The sequence below is a fragment of the Bufo gargarizans genome, chromosome 5 (assembly GCF_014858855.1).
Source record: "Bufo gargarizans isolate SCDJY-AF-19 chromosome 5, ASM1485885v1, whole genome shotgun sequence".
NCBI lineage: Eukaryota > Metazoa > Chordata > Amphibia > Anura > Bufonidae > Bufo > Bufo gargarizans.
Window position 1 is genome coordinate 484,692,814 of NC_058084.1, and position 14,654 is coordinate 484,707,467.

A 14,654-nucleotide genomic window follows, 5' to 3' on the forward strand; every position below is an offset into this window, starting at 1 on the left:
GCGGCCACGTGACTCGTCCATACCATGTGATTGCGACAAGGTCATGTGACCGGCCGGAATCACATGGTTTCCTTGAGCGCCGGCGCTCAATGTAAGGGCGTGTTTTTCGGCGCGATCGCAATGATGCGGCTAAACCAGCAATGGATGGTGCGTATTGATTGGACAGTATCTGTATATAAACCGGGTCCTCCAGTGATGACGCTACCCCCAGACGAAGGTACGCCGAAACGCGCGTTGGGGTTGGCGCCATCCTGGAGGAGAAACAGCATGGGTAAATGTCCAAAGACTTACTTAATATTTGTATACATTTATTTGTCATTCTGCTGCACATGCACTTTAAAAAAGTGGAAATCATGTTGAATACTTATGGACTTAGATCCGCTGTAGATCTCCTCCAGTGATGTCGTTTTTATCTCCTGCACTGTATTGTTTTTATGTTTAATCATGCAAATATTTGTGATTTTTTGTAATAAAGATTTTGAATAGCATAAGCGGTCTGGCAATTTTCTGTGTAGGTTCTATATATATATGATAGCTGCCATAGGCTTAGTCAATTACTTGGATAGAGTAATCATCCCTCGGTTGAGGTGGATATCGGATGTTGTATTTATATTCTGTTTTGTTACAGATTTAACCGCAACCAGTACAATGGATTATAGGGCCAGGGAGCAATCCTGGCTTACATCCTTGGAATGTATTTTTAAAGACAAGGGTGCGGGTGTTGGGTGTGGAGACCCAGTAAATGTGAAGGAGATGCAGTCAACCCTGATGAACCTCTTCCATAGAAGGACAAAAACATGGTGGACTAAAGCATTCCTGGAGAGGTACCTTCAGAGGGATTTGATACCACGTGGCCTACGTATACAGGTGACACCATCCTTTGATATTGATAGTGAAAGTTTTCTATCTAGCTGGGAAGAAATATGTACGGAATCAGCAAGGAAGTTAATGAATCTGGTAGTGAAACACAATAGCCAGACTCTCACTTCACTGGATACAGATATTGAGAAGCTACAGGTTACCTTGAAACAAGAATGTAGTAAAGAATCCCTGGTGATATTTGAGGGCATGTTGAACAAAAATTTCGAAAAATGGGAAAAAGAAATTCAAGAAGTGAAATCAAGGAAATTCACCAGAGACTGTGAGGACTTCCAACAGAAACATGTATATAAATGGAGACGGAAGAATACACACCAGCAGAGAAGAGGGAATTATACCCCCTGGAATCGGACATCGTCAACATTGTCCTTGTCATCAATCTCCGATAACCAGGAGTCAGATGGAAGATTGACTAGATCTGGTACCACACAGAAAAGAAAGATACCACCCGGATCAACCTCAAATGGAAAGAGGAGGCCCTTTGGAGATAGAAGGAATAATAGCGATCGTGACGGGCTAAAGGTAATTAATTTATCGGATTATATCTTGACACCAGCAGATGTATCACTGCTGGAGAAGGGTTTAACATTCTCTCCATGTGCGCATTTCGATTCATTTACAGCAGTAAAGGATTTACATCTTTTCGCCCGCTCCCTCCTTTTTAAGAGATGGCATCATAAAGAGGGCGATCCTGGGTCTCTTTCCACTGTGGAAGAGCTACAGGCAGTACAAACATTGGAGGAATTAGCAGGAGAAGACGAGTCACATACCTTGGAGGAAATTCCGGTTTCCATAAAATGTAAGTCTAAAAAATTTCCTCCACTGTCATTATGCCCTGCAGTTGATTTATTTGTAAAACTTGTCTCCAAAGAATTTGAAAACATGGCGGTATTTACTCCAAAAGACAATTTGTCAGGAGCACAACGGCAGAGTTTGAAGACCCTTGGGAGACTAAAAGATGTGGTATTCAAACCCTCTGATAAGGGGGGCAATATTGTTATATGGCCCCACAGCTTATATGAACGAGAAGCCTATAGACAACTGAGGGAGAAAGAATGTTATAAAAAACTAACGTTCAACCCATTACAATCATTTGAGAGTAACCTTTGTGAAATCCTGGGGAAAGCGGTTGACAATCAAATAATATCAAAAAATCTACATGATGCTCTGATTGTCAAAGAACCGGTGATACCCACCCTATATCTATTACCCAAGGTTCACAAAAATGCCAAAGTACCGCCTGGTAGGCCGATCATTTCAGGCCGTGGGAGCCTAACGGAGAAAGTGGGGAGATATTTGGATTCCCAGTTAAAAAATATAGTGTGTAGTCTTCCCTCGTATATTAAAGATACGACAGATTTTTTGCGTAAGATTGATGGTGTTCACCTTGGGGATGACACACTCATGGTGACGTGTGACGTCGAGTCACTATATACAAGTATTAGACACCCAGATGGTATCCAGGCTGTTGACTTCTTTCTAATGCAAGAAAACATGGACATTAGTAGGAGAGGATTCCTGGTGGAACTCCTATCCTTTGTTTTGACACATAATTTTTTCTCCTTTGGGGGGTCCTTCTACCTACAGCTCCAGGGTACGGCAATGGGGGCGCCCTGTGCACCGTCATATGCCAATTTGTTCCTGGGGCTGTGGGAGAGGGACCTATTCCTGTCAGATCAGTACACGTCGATGGACCGCGTCACCTTTTGGGCGCGGTACATCGACGATGTATTCATGATCTGGCAGGGAAATACAGAGGAGTTAAATGATTTTTTCGGGATACTAAATAATAATTGCAAGAACATCAAACTAACGTATAAACATAATAGGGAATCCATTGAATTTCTGGATGTGCAATTGGAAAGGGGTGGTGATGGATCCATAGTAACAAATATATTTAGAAAATCGACAGCAGTAAACTCATATCTGCATGCATCTTCATCTCATCCATCACAGATGATTAATTCGATCCCGATGGGGCAATTCCTTCTGGCCCGGAGGATTTGTTCAACAGACGAAATTTTTGAGCAACAAGCCCATCAACTAAAAGAGAGATTCACTAAACGTGGATACAGTCAACGCGCGATCAAGAAGGCCTACAGGAGGGCAAAGATATGCTCTAGACAAGACCTTCTGTTTTCTGGAAACCAAAGGACCAGTGATAGCAAGACACGTTTCATCACAGGCTATCATGGAAGGTGGATGGAGATGAAAGAGGTCCTGGGGAGATCATGGCCTGTTTTAATGACTGATCCCATTTTGACAAAATATCTTGCACCGTATCCCATGGTAACAGCTAGACGATCAAAAAATCTAAAAGATCACCTCGTACGCAGTTTATTTGTGAAGCAGAATCAATCATTGTTTCCAGGAATTGGAAAACCCAAATGGGGTTTTATCCCATGTGGAAAGTGTATAGCATGTCCAAACATGGAACGAGCAAATTCTTTTGAGGATTCGACTCATATGAAAACGTTCAAAATAACGCAGTGTCTCTCCTGCACCAGTACTGCAGTCGTGTACTACGCAAAATGTCCCTGTCCAAAAATTTATGTGGGTTTGACCACAAGAGAACTAAAGGTGAGAGTACGAGAACACGTTAGGGACATAAGAGCAGCAGCTAGCGAAGAAGATCTGTCCAATCTAAAACCGGTGGCAAGGCATTTTAAGGCGTATCACGACTGCAGTCCACTACACTTTAAGGTGCGGGCGATAGACTGTGTTATAAAAAATATCAGGGGTGGTAACATAACTAAAAGATTGGGACAGCTCGAATGCAAATGGATCTGGAAGTTGGGTACATTGCATCCGAGTGGTCTCAATGAATCCACTGGTTTCTCCTCATTTCTTTAATATGGGGCTTATGGGTCTCCACACCCAAAGGGGTTTTTGTTTAGTTTTAATGTCTTTTTAGAAATATATTTAACCCTTATCCTTTAAGGGTCATCACTGCCTGACCATATACAATTATTCCTTCACAGAACACATGAGGGAGATGGGACAACAGGCTCAAAAGAGAGTCTGGGCTGGCAGAGGATGGAGGTCTCTCCTTCTTTTCCTTTCCTTCCTGGTGGGGACTGAGGGAGACAGCCTCTACCCTCTTCCAGCACGAGATGTATCATCATTCTGATAGAATGACAGATTTTTTGCATTTTTTATAACTCTCACTTACATTGAGCACATTTTTCACGTAATAGTTGAGATACCATTAATGTCTCTGATAAATATCTGGGATATTGATGATATCGATTTCTTCAATACTATCACTTATTTACTTTCATTTCACTTTTTATCATTTCATTTTTTATTATTTTCACCATTATATTCTGACTATACATGCACGTGAGCACCTTATAAAGACACCATGTTTGGTATGAATGTGATATAGCACCGATTACCAATGGTAAATTGGCGCAATATAATATATGATGTATTGTACAATTTGTACTGGATAATGTTTATAATCACTGATATAAATTTCATGTAATGAGCACCAAAATACTCCCACCTTTGTAGTGGAACTTGCTCTATGTTGAAGGTCTGTTTCTTCAAAAAAATGTATGCTTCCCTTTTATATATTTCTCATCTCCCCTATGTCTAATGAAGGTGGCCACCTGTCTATCTCTCTTTATCTTTTGTTTCCAGAAATCGTAACATCTTTTGCATATTTAGAATGCTGCATATTAAATATATTCATGTGATCATATTCGTGCGACTTAAATGCGGATGTAGGATGACGTCACGTGATCGCGACGGCTGTGCGCGGCCACGTGACTCGTCCATACCATGTGATTGCGACAAGGTCATGTGACCGGCCGGAATCACATGGTTTCCTTGAGCGCCGGCGCTCAATGTAAGGGCGTGTTTTTCGGCGCGATCGCAATGATGCGGCTAAACCAGCAATGGATGGTGCGTATTGATTGGACAGTATCTGTATATAAACCGGGTCCTCCAGTGATGACGCTACCCCCAGACGAAGGTACGCCGAAACGCGCGTTGGGGTTGGCGCCATCCTGGAGGAGAAACAGCATGGGTAAATGTCCAAAGACTTACTTAATATTTGTATACATTTATTTGTCATTCTGCTGCACATGCACTTTAAAAAAGTGGAAATCATGTTGAATACTTATGGACTTAGATCCGCTGTAGATCTCCTCCAGTGATGTCGTTTTTATCTCCTGCACTGTATTGTTTTTATGTTTAATCATGCAAATATTTGTGATTTTTTGTAATAAAGATTTTGAATAGCATAAGCGGTCTGGCAATTTTCTGTGTAGGTTCTATATGTTTATCAGTACATTACAGAAAATAATGAACTTTATCACAATATGCTAATTTTTTTAGAAGGACCTGTATAACCCCCGCACAACTAACAGTGCAATCAGTGCTCTAGTGCACAGCTCGTAACCTGCGTCTCATGCAGGCAAGGTAGTAAAGTATAGGGTCAGGCCCAAAACCCATGAGAACGGGGCAGTGGGCCAAGACCTAAAATAAGTCCAAAACCAATGGACAAATGATGAAAATTCAGCTCAGACAGAGCCAGACAGAGTTCCTACGTCTTGGGACCCAGCAAAGTCACAGAACATTGAACTCAGTGAAGAGTGAACAAAAGCGCCTTCAGCGCTTCCCGGAACAAAGTCAGGTAACAGGTGCTTGCGACCGGCCTTTTCCTTGTTTCCCAGCTCTGGAAGGTGAAACTTGCTGCCACGAATCTATACCCGGAGGGGTAGGCAGGGGGTCCCCTTGATCAGCCGACATCCACGAGGGAACTGTGATGGGTTCAATCCCAAGAGGGCCCCAAATAGCTTTCAGGTCACCCGGGGTCCACACCGTATACTGCCTCCCGTTTTTCAAGATGGCCAGACCGAAGGGATAGAGCCATCGGAATGGCGTAGCTGTGGCTTTAAGGGCCTCTAGGAGCGGCTTCACGATGCGCCTCTTGGCTAAGGTGGAGGGGGCCAGGTCCTGGAAGAAAAGGACTGGGGTCTCACCGTACATGATGCGGTCGGCCTCCCTTCCCGCCTTGAGCAGTGCAGCAGTGTCCACATAGCTTAGGATGCCGCATACTACATCCCGCGGTGGCTCACCAGGTTTTGGCTTGGGCCTTAAGGCCCTGTGGATGCGCTCGATCACAATCGGAGCTGCTCTGTCAGCTCCCAGCAGGGAGGAGAAAATTTTGCATGTGACTGAATGAAGTGCGTCAATTGCAATATTTTCGGGTAGGCCGCGGATGCGAATATTTCGCCGCCGGCTCCGGTTCTCCTGATCCTCTATGCGCATCAGCGCGTCGTTTAGCAAGTCTCTGTGGGTTTGCAGGGCTGCGCTGGTCTTACCCTCATGCACCACGATGGCTTCCTGTGCTAGCTCCAGGGACTCCACACGATTCTCAATCTGCCGCAAATCTCCTTTTATCTCCTCCAAGTCCTTTTTAAGAGGTGCAAGAGCAGATTCCAGAATGTCCCTGAGATCTGCTTTGGAGAGTGAGGAGCTCTTTCGCAGTGGTCTGCAATCAGAAACATCAGAAGTGCTTCCTGCCTCAGAGCCTTCCTCTGCTTCAGAGAGCTGCCGCGCCCTCCTGGATGCTTCAGCAGCAGGAGTCCTGGACTGTTTCTTAAGGAATTTATCCATCTCAGGTTGCCTGGAACGGGCCCCTGTCGTCTCTGGTGTCTCAGGGTGACGGTCCTTGCCTGGTTTCCCCATTGGCACTGAGTAAATAGCTAATAAAAGGGGCTATAATAGCTGCCAGGGAGAGGAGCTCAGGAACAAGCAGCCATTCAGCTCCAAGGTCAAGCTCCGCCCCCCATAGTAGTTATATTCTTGTACATAGGAGCAGTATTATAGTAGTTATATTCTTGGGGGCAGAGCCTGACCTTGGAGCTGCATGGCTGCTTGTTCCTGAGCTCCTCTTCCTGGCAGCTAATGTAACCCCTATTATCAGCCTTTAATCCAGTGCAAATGGGGAAAACTGGCAAGGATCGTCACTCTGATACACTAGAGCCGACAGTGGCCCACTCCAGGCAAGCCGAAATGGATCGGTACCTTAAAAAACAGCTATCCAGAACTCCTGCCGCGGAAGCGTCCAAGATGGCGCGGCAGCTCTCAGAAGCAGAAGAAGGCTCGGAGGCAGGAAGCGCTTCCGATGTTTCGGATCGCAGACCAGCACGAAAAAGCACCTCTCTCTCTAAAGCGGTCCTTAGAGACCTACTAGAGTCAGCGCTGGCACCTCTGAAGAAAGACCTGGCGGAAATAAAGGGTGACCTCCGCCATATTGGGCATCGAGTGGAATCCCTGGAGCTCGCACAAGAGACCATAATGGTGCACGAAGGTCAAACAAGCACATAGAGACCTGCTGAATGATGCGCTGTTGCGTATTGAGGACCAAGAGAACCGAGGACGGAGGCAAAACATTCGCATACGCGGATTACCTGGCTCTCCATTCGGCTGCACGTGAGATTTTCTCCTCCTTACTGGGTGCGGAAAGGGCAGCACCGATCACGATCGAGCGCATTCATAGGGCCTTGCGGCCTAAACCTAAACCCGACGAACCGCCGCGGGATGTAGTGTGTGGATTCCTCAGCTACGTGGACACTGCAGCACTTCTCAGGGCGGGAAGGGAGGCAGACTGCATCATGTATGGTGAGGTTCCCATTTTGTTCTTCCAGGATCTGGCCCCCTCCACCCTTGCCAAGAGACGCATTATAAAGCCACTGTTGGAAGCTCTCAAGGCCTCAGGCACGCAATTCCGGTGGCTGTATCCCTTTGGCCTGACCATTTTGAAAAACGGCAAGCAGTACACAGTGCGGACTCTGGGGGATCTTAAATCTATATGGGGCCCCCTTGGGATTGCACCCGTTGAAGTGCCTTCGTGAATGCCGGCAGATCAGGGCGACCCCCTGCCGTCTCCCCCAAGCATAGATTTGTGGCACCGGGTCTCGCCGTCCAAACCAGAGAAGCAGGGGAAAGGCCGTTCTCAAGTTACTACTACGTGACTTTGCTTTGTGAGAAGCTGAACCTGCTTAAGGTTGTTCATTACTGAATCCAGAGTACTAGGACGTCTTTGAGTCCCAGGCTGGAGAGACTCTGTTTGTTCTGTCCGAGCTGTTTATTACCTGCTAGGTGCATGTTTGTCGCCTTATACCGGGCCTTTGCTCACTGTCCTGTTATAATGGGCTTTGGGTTTGGACCCATGTCGATAATATTTTTGCACATGTATCAGACTTAGATCTGATGTATTTTCCGCATTGTCAATTTTGCTGGGGTTACGTGTTTGCCCTACCCCTTACACCCCACCTCCAATCCCCTACTGGTCCCACAGGAGCCCCCCTCTGATAGATCCCGGCTGTCTGCCGTCATGAAAAAGGATCTCCTTCAAATCAGATGCTGGGTGGGACCACGAGCTCCCCGTGCATGGGGAGACATGCCTTGTTACTTGTCTTGTGTCAATGTCTCACCTCTACCCCCCCACCTCTACCTCCCTACTCCGTCCATTGCTTTCCAGACTGGATGTACCTATGCTGTGGGCCGACAGGCCTCCTCTGTCTTTGTCATGGCCTCTATAGTAGTTGCCTCATTGAATACCAAGGGTCTGAACGAGCCATGTAAGCGGTCTCAGGTGCTCTCATTATTACAGAAGGATGACGTTTCGATTGCATTTCTCCAAGAAACTCATTTTAAGACGGTAAAACTCCCGAAACTGTCACCAAACATATTCCCATAATGGTTTCACAGCTCATATGCCTCAGCTAGCAGGGGTGTCAGCGTGGCCATCCACAAGCGTCTACCCTTTAAACACTCCGCAGTACTTGCAGATACAGACGGTCGCTTCTTGTTCGTGAAAGGGCACATCGCTGACACACCTGTCACCCTGGCTAACATATATGCCCCTAACAAGGGTCAGATCCCCTGGCTTGTTCAGACCCTTGCTCAATTATCTACTTTTAGTGAGGGCTTGCTTATATTGGGAGGTGACTTTAATGTGACCCTGGAGCCAGGCCTTGTCTCGTCCTCCCAGAGATTCGAGTTATCCCACAAACTTCTGCGCCATCTGAAGACTGCGATGAAGAAACTGCGGGTTTTAGATGTATGGCGTACTATGCATCCCTCTAGTCGAGATTACACGTTCTATTCAAACGCGAAAAAATCTTTCCATAGGCTGGATTTGTAGTGTACGGGAGAGTAATACCCCGTCACTACAGAAGGGTCACTTGGGTATTGTCGTTCCCCCTGTATTTATGGGGAGGTTGGTATAGAACATCTTGTCAATGTACTGCTATGTATTTTCCTGTTACTGTGAAACGTGCAGGCCGGCTAGGGTGTTATTCCAGCTCTGAGTCACTAGAGGGAGCTAGGGAGCCCTAGTTTATATAAGGCCCAGTCAGGAAGTAGTAAGCAGTCAGACAGTGGGAAAAGGAGTCAGAGATGATCCTGTGTCTGAGTAAAGTCAAGGCTATGGGCCTGTGAGAGGAGCGCAGGCCTGAAGCCTGCCGACTAGGAGAGGGTGGTAAAGGCCCTGTAACCGGGTTCCGGATCCAAGGAAAAGGTTCCCCTCCTGAGTCATCATCCGTTTAGCTGAAACATCATAAGCACCAGCCAGGACACAGAATACCACAGAGGCCGATCAGATAAAGCAAGAGGTACTCAAGAGAACAGAGGAGGTACTATATAAAGACAGCTTCAAGGGTACGCCAGCTATAGGGCATTAGACCTTGGAGAATAAGTCACATGTTTCAGGACCAGTCAGGAATAGTGTGCAAGCCGCCTGTACTGCATCTCCTGTAATCAACACTCTGTAAAGAACATTGCTAAGACCGGCCATTCTGTACTTCTAAGAACCACCTGTATTCAAATAGCAACCAACTGTCTTCTAAGGAACGACGCTCCCAACTGCGTCCATGTATGATTATAACTGATATTCAGTAAAGTTCCAGTTTTTGTTGGCTATCCTGTGCTTGCTTCATTCTTCTACAATATCATACACGGCGTGTCACCGTTTAATTGACACTGGCGTCACGAACTTTTAATCACCTGCCTGTTCCAGCATTTGCCCTGCTTGAAGACGACAGTGGATCCCAGGTTAGTGGGTTAATCTGCACTACCAAGCCCAGCATACACTACTGACCCCCTGGGACACTGCATCGCTCTTTTTGGCGTCACGAACAGGATACGCATACCTCTGAAGTGCAGAGAAGTGTGAACTGTGTGCTTTAACTATTCCACCACCATATTGCAAAGACTGTAACCTTTATTTCTAAAATCTGTGGATTACAATTGTGCCTGGGAGGAATTGGAGGCGCTGTACTGTGTTGCGCTACCCCCAGAGAGAAAATCGCATTTGTGGACGGTGTTTTATTGGACTTTTCATCATCCTGCTTGCTGTCAGTGAATTGCAGCATCAGGACATCTAAAATGGCCGCCGATGCCATGAGGCTTTTTACTGCGCCATCACGATGTACAGAGGTGCGAATATTTGGCGCCAGGACCCTCCAAGAAGGAGGAGGAGATTGTCCTGGAGCGCCACCCATCTTGAGAAGTGATGATGCGGCTGACTTCTCTGAAGAGTTACGCCTGGGAGGCGGGCCTCAGATGGAGGTAGACCGGCCCAGTGTGTGGGAGGAGCCAGTGTCGTCCTTGCACCCAGTGAGAGAAGAGATGGCTATGGCGTGCGCTAGAGAACCGGAGTTCGATGCCACGTGTGAGTGGGGCGCCACTCCACCGGACTATCCCGAGTTGGGGCCATGGGACCCTCTAGCCTGGACGGCCACCTCCTGGGAACAAGCCATGGATTTAAGCATAACCCGTCCTCAGTCCCCACCGATCCGTCGCCGGCACGCACAATGGCCGACTATCATGGCCGAATTGAAAGCCGCGGTGGCTAAGAAGAACACCAGCCGGAAAAAGAGGTTCGAGGAAATGGCCAAGTCCATCCAAGGGGACTCCTTTCCGGGTAAGCCCCAGCTAGAAAGGCGCCGCGGGATCGTGGTGTCCTTTGACAAAGAAAAAGGATACGGGTTCATCCAGGAGCTGGGAACTGGCCGGGACTTTTATGTGAACCGGCGGTCGGTGAAGCGGCACTACCTCCCGGAGCATCTCCATAATTTGACCATGGGAGAAATAGTGGAGTATACCCCCGCCGAAAGCTTACGGGGCCCATACGCTACCGCAGTCACTCGCCCGAAGGCGCCGGCTGAGACCTGGGACCTAAAGCAGGAGGAGATAGACCCGAGTGAGGCAAAGGAGGTGAGAGTTGAATCAGCCCGAACCACCCACCTGCATAGCCAGGTTTATCTGAGCCCCGATGTCTTCTGGGAGCCCATCGTTTTACAGGGGCTGGAGGAACGATATCCCCCTCCTGAGGCGGTGAGGCGAGAAGAGGAGAGAGAGCGGCTAGATAGCTGCCAGCGGGCAGAAGAATGTGCTGAGGCCCGACGTCTAGCAGCGGCTGCCACCGGTACCCCAGAGACCACTGTCACCGGACCTCCGGTAGCCCCGATGACCTGCACCAAGGCTGACATAGAGGCGCTACGCAAAAGAGTTTACTGGGTAGAGGACCTCGGGTACGCAGGATGCGTGCAGTGTATCCCGTTTCCCAGGACGGATGCCGAGATGGAGGCAATGAAGGACAAGCCTCACCCTTTAAAAGTCATCAGAGGAGATGGATTCCAGATATGGCCAGCTAGGCCAGAACAGTTGCTGCAAGTTCCGTTCATCGACTCTTCATCAGAGGAAGAATATGACACTCGCCTGTGAGTAGGCCTTTCTTCATGTCTGTCTCCCTAATGGCCGTTTTGTCCCTCCAGTTGGCAGAGCTGGTGAAGCTCGCTGCCAGTTTTACACGGCCGGTGGCATTCTAACCGAGTGATAGTGCCACTGCGTACCACAGCTCCCAGCCTGCCCATGTTGTTTGTGAGACATCCGGCCTGCTGCTAAAATCCCGGTTGTGCCTTTAGTTTTGCACCATTTTACCCCTTTTTACCCCCATTTCAGGTTGAAAAGACATTTTTATGTCAGCACTATTTTAAAGGGTAAACAGGACTTGCCAGGATAACATGGCCCTGGTATTGTCAGAGTCCTGTATTGTCATTTTATATATGTGCTGCTGACAGTATTTAATAACCGGTTTTTATTCACGTCTATGTGCCCAGAGATGGACTTCCAATGTGCAAGCCTCTGAGATGTTGGTTTTATTATGGACTTATTTATTGTCATGGACTATCCTGGTTCTTGGAACATCACGCTGTGCCAGGTCAGCGCCCCCGTTCCACTCACTATCCTGAGAAGAAGAGAACGACGCCCCTTGTCACCGCACTTCACCTTTGCCAATTGGGTCTGATAAGAGTATAAATGACATATCTGTATGCATACATGTGTCTTTCTCTATTTCAGGTCATGATTCCAGTTGGGCGGGCCCTGATGGAGTACGAGGTCGTACTCAGCTTAAAGCAGCGGGGTATGTAGTGTACGGGAGAGTAATACCCCGTCACTACAGAAGGGTCACTTGGGTATTGTCGTTCCCCCTGTATTTATGGGGAGGTTGGTATAGAACATCTTGTCAATGTACTGCTATGTATTTTCCTGTTACTGTGAAACGTGCATGTGCAGGCCGGCTAGGGTGTTATTCCAGCTCTGAGTCACTAGAGGGAGCTAGGGAGCCCTAGTTTATATAAGGCCCAGTCAGGAAGTAGTAAGCAGTCAGACAGTGGGAAAAGGAGTCAGAGATGATCCTGTGTCTGAGTAAAGTCAAGGCTATGGGCCTGTGAGAGGAGCGCAGGCCTGAAGCCTGCCGACTAGGAGAGGGTGGTAAAGGCCCTGTAACCGGGTTCCGGATCCAAGGAAAAGGTTCCCCTCCTGAGTCATCATCCGTTTAGCTGAAACATCATAAGCACCAGCCAGGACACAGAATACCACAGAGGCCGATCAGATAAAGCAAGAGGTACTCAAGAGAACAGAGGAGGTACTATATAAAGACAGCTTCAAGGGTACGCCAGCTATAGGGCATTAGACCTTGGAGAATAAGTCACATGTTTCAGGACCAGTCAGGAATAGTGTGCAAGCCGCCTGTACTGCATCTCCTGTAATCAACACTCTGTAAAGAACATTGCTAAGACCGGCCATTCTGTACTTCTAAGAACCACCTGTATTCAAATAGCAACCAACTGTCTTCTAAGGAACGACGCTCCCAACTGCGTCCATGTATGATTATAACTGATATTCAGTAAAGTTCCAGTTTTTGTTGGCTATCCTGTGCTTGCTTCATTCTTCTACAATATCATACACGGCGTGTCACCGTTTAATTGACACTGGCGTCACGAACTTTTAATCACCTGCCTGTTCCAGCATTTGCCCTGCTTGAAGACGACAGTGGATCCCAGGTTAGTGGGTTAATCTGCACTACCAAGCCCAGCATACACTACTGACCCCCTGGGACACTGCAGATTACATATTTCTATCCTCCCCCACCTTTCTCAGGTAGTAGATGCGAGGATTGGTAACATCACGCCCCTGTCTTCCTCCGGGTGTCTATGACCGCCCTTCCTAAAAGGGACAGAATGTGGCGTCTCATAGACACCTTGATCTCTGACCCGGCTAATGCAACTAGAATCTCCCGGATTATGTCTGAATTATTTTCCCTTAATGCTGCGGGTGACCCTCGTCCCTCTCCCTCAGTTCTGTGGGAGACCCATAAGGCAGTGGTTAGAGAGGAATTAATAGTCCTGGGCTCTCATATAAAAAAAAAGCGATCCAAAGCAAGTTGACGACCTGTTGTCCTGTATAGCACGGCTAGAATTGACCCATAAGCAAACCCAGGCCCAAGCTGTGGCTGCTGAATTGGTGGAGGCCAGGACGGAACAACAAATCGACCCATGACATTGCACAAGCTTTCTGTGCATTCTATGCTGATCTTTATAATCTTCCTACCCATAGGCGTGCGCACGGGGTGTGCCGGGTGTGCCTGGGCACACTCTAATAGGTTCGTCACCTCCATGCGCACTGCCCCTCAGCCTATTTCCCTGTCTGTTTTGCTGGCTGCCGCGCCCGCCGCGCTGTCAATTCATTTACAATATCTGGCTGTGGGCTGCCGGCGGGCGGTGGCTAGTATTCAAATAGGGGGCGGAGTCCCGGACCCGGCAGAGGCAGAGAGGGAGTGCGTGCTGTGCGGCGCAGGCTGAGTTGACGTTGACGTCACGTCACGCTGCATCTGAATAGTAGTACCCTGCCTGCGCGCCTGGCCGTCTGCTAGCTGGTGAGGTGAGGGCTGGGCATATAAAAAAAGTAGTATGTACCCCCCCGTCCCACAGTACTACGAATCCTCTGTTGTCGCCTGTATTATCCTGATACCCCTCAGTTATATAATATATCTGAGGGGTATCAGGGGAAATCATACAGGGGATAATATAACTAGGGGTATCAGGGTACATGAGGGGAAATATAACCGAGGAGGGCTAGGCTACTATCAGACATTATACAGGGGTAATATAACTTATCTTACCCCTCACCCCTGTATTATGTCCCTGATAGCCCTGCTCACTTGTATTACCCCTGTATAATGTACCCTGATACCCCTCAGTTATATAATATAACTGAGGGGTATCAGGTTAAATTATACAGGGCGGGGTAATATAACTAAGGGGTATCAGTGTACATTATTATACAGGGGTAATATAACTAAGGGGTATCAGGGGACATTATTATACAGGGGTAATATAACTTAGGAGGGCTATCAGGGGACATTATACAGAGGAAATATAACTTATATTACCCCTGTATAATGTCCTTGA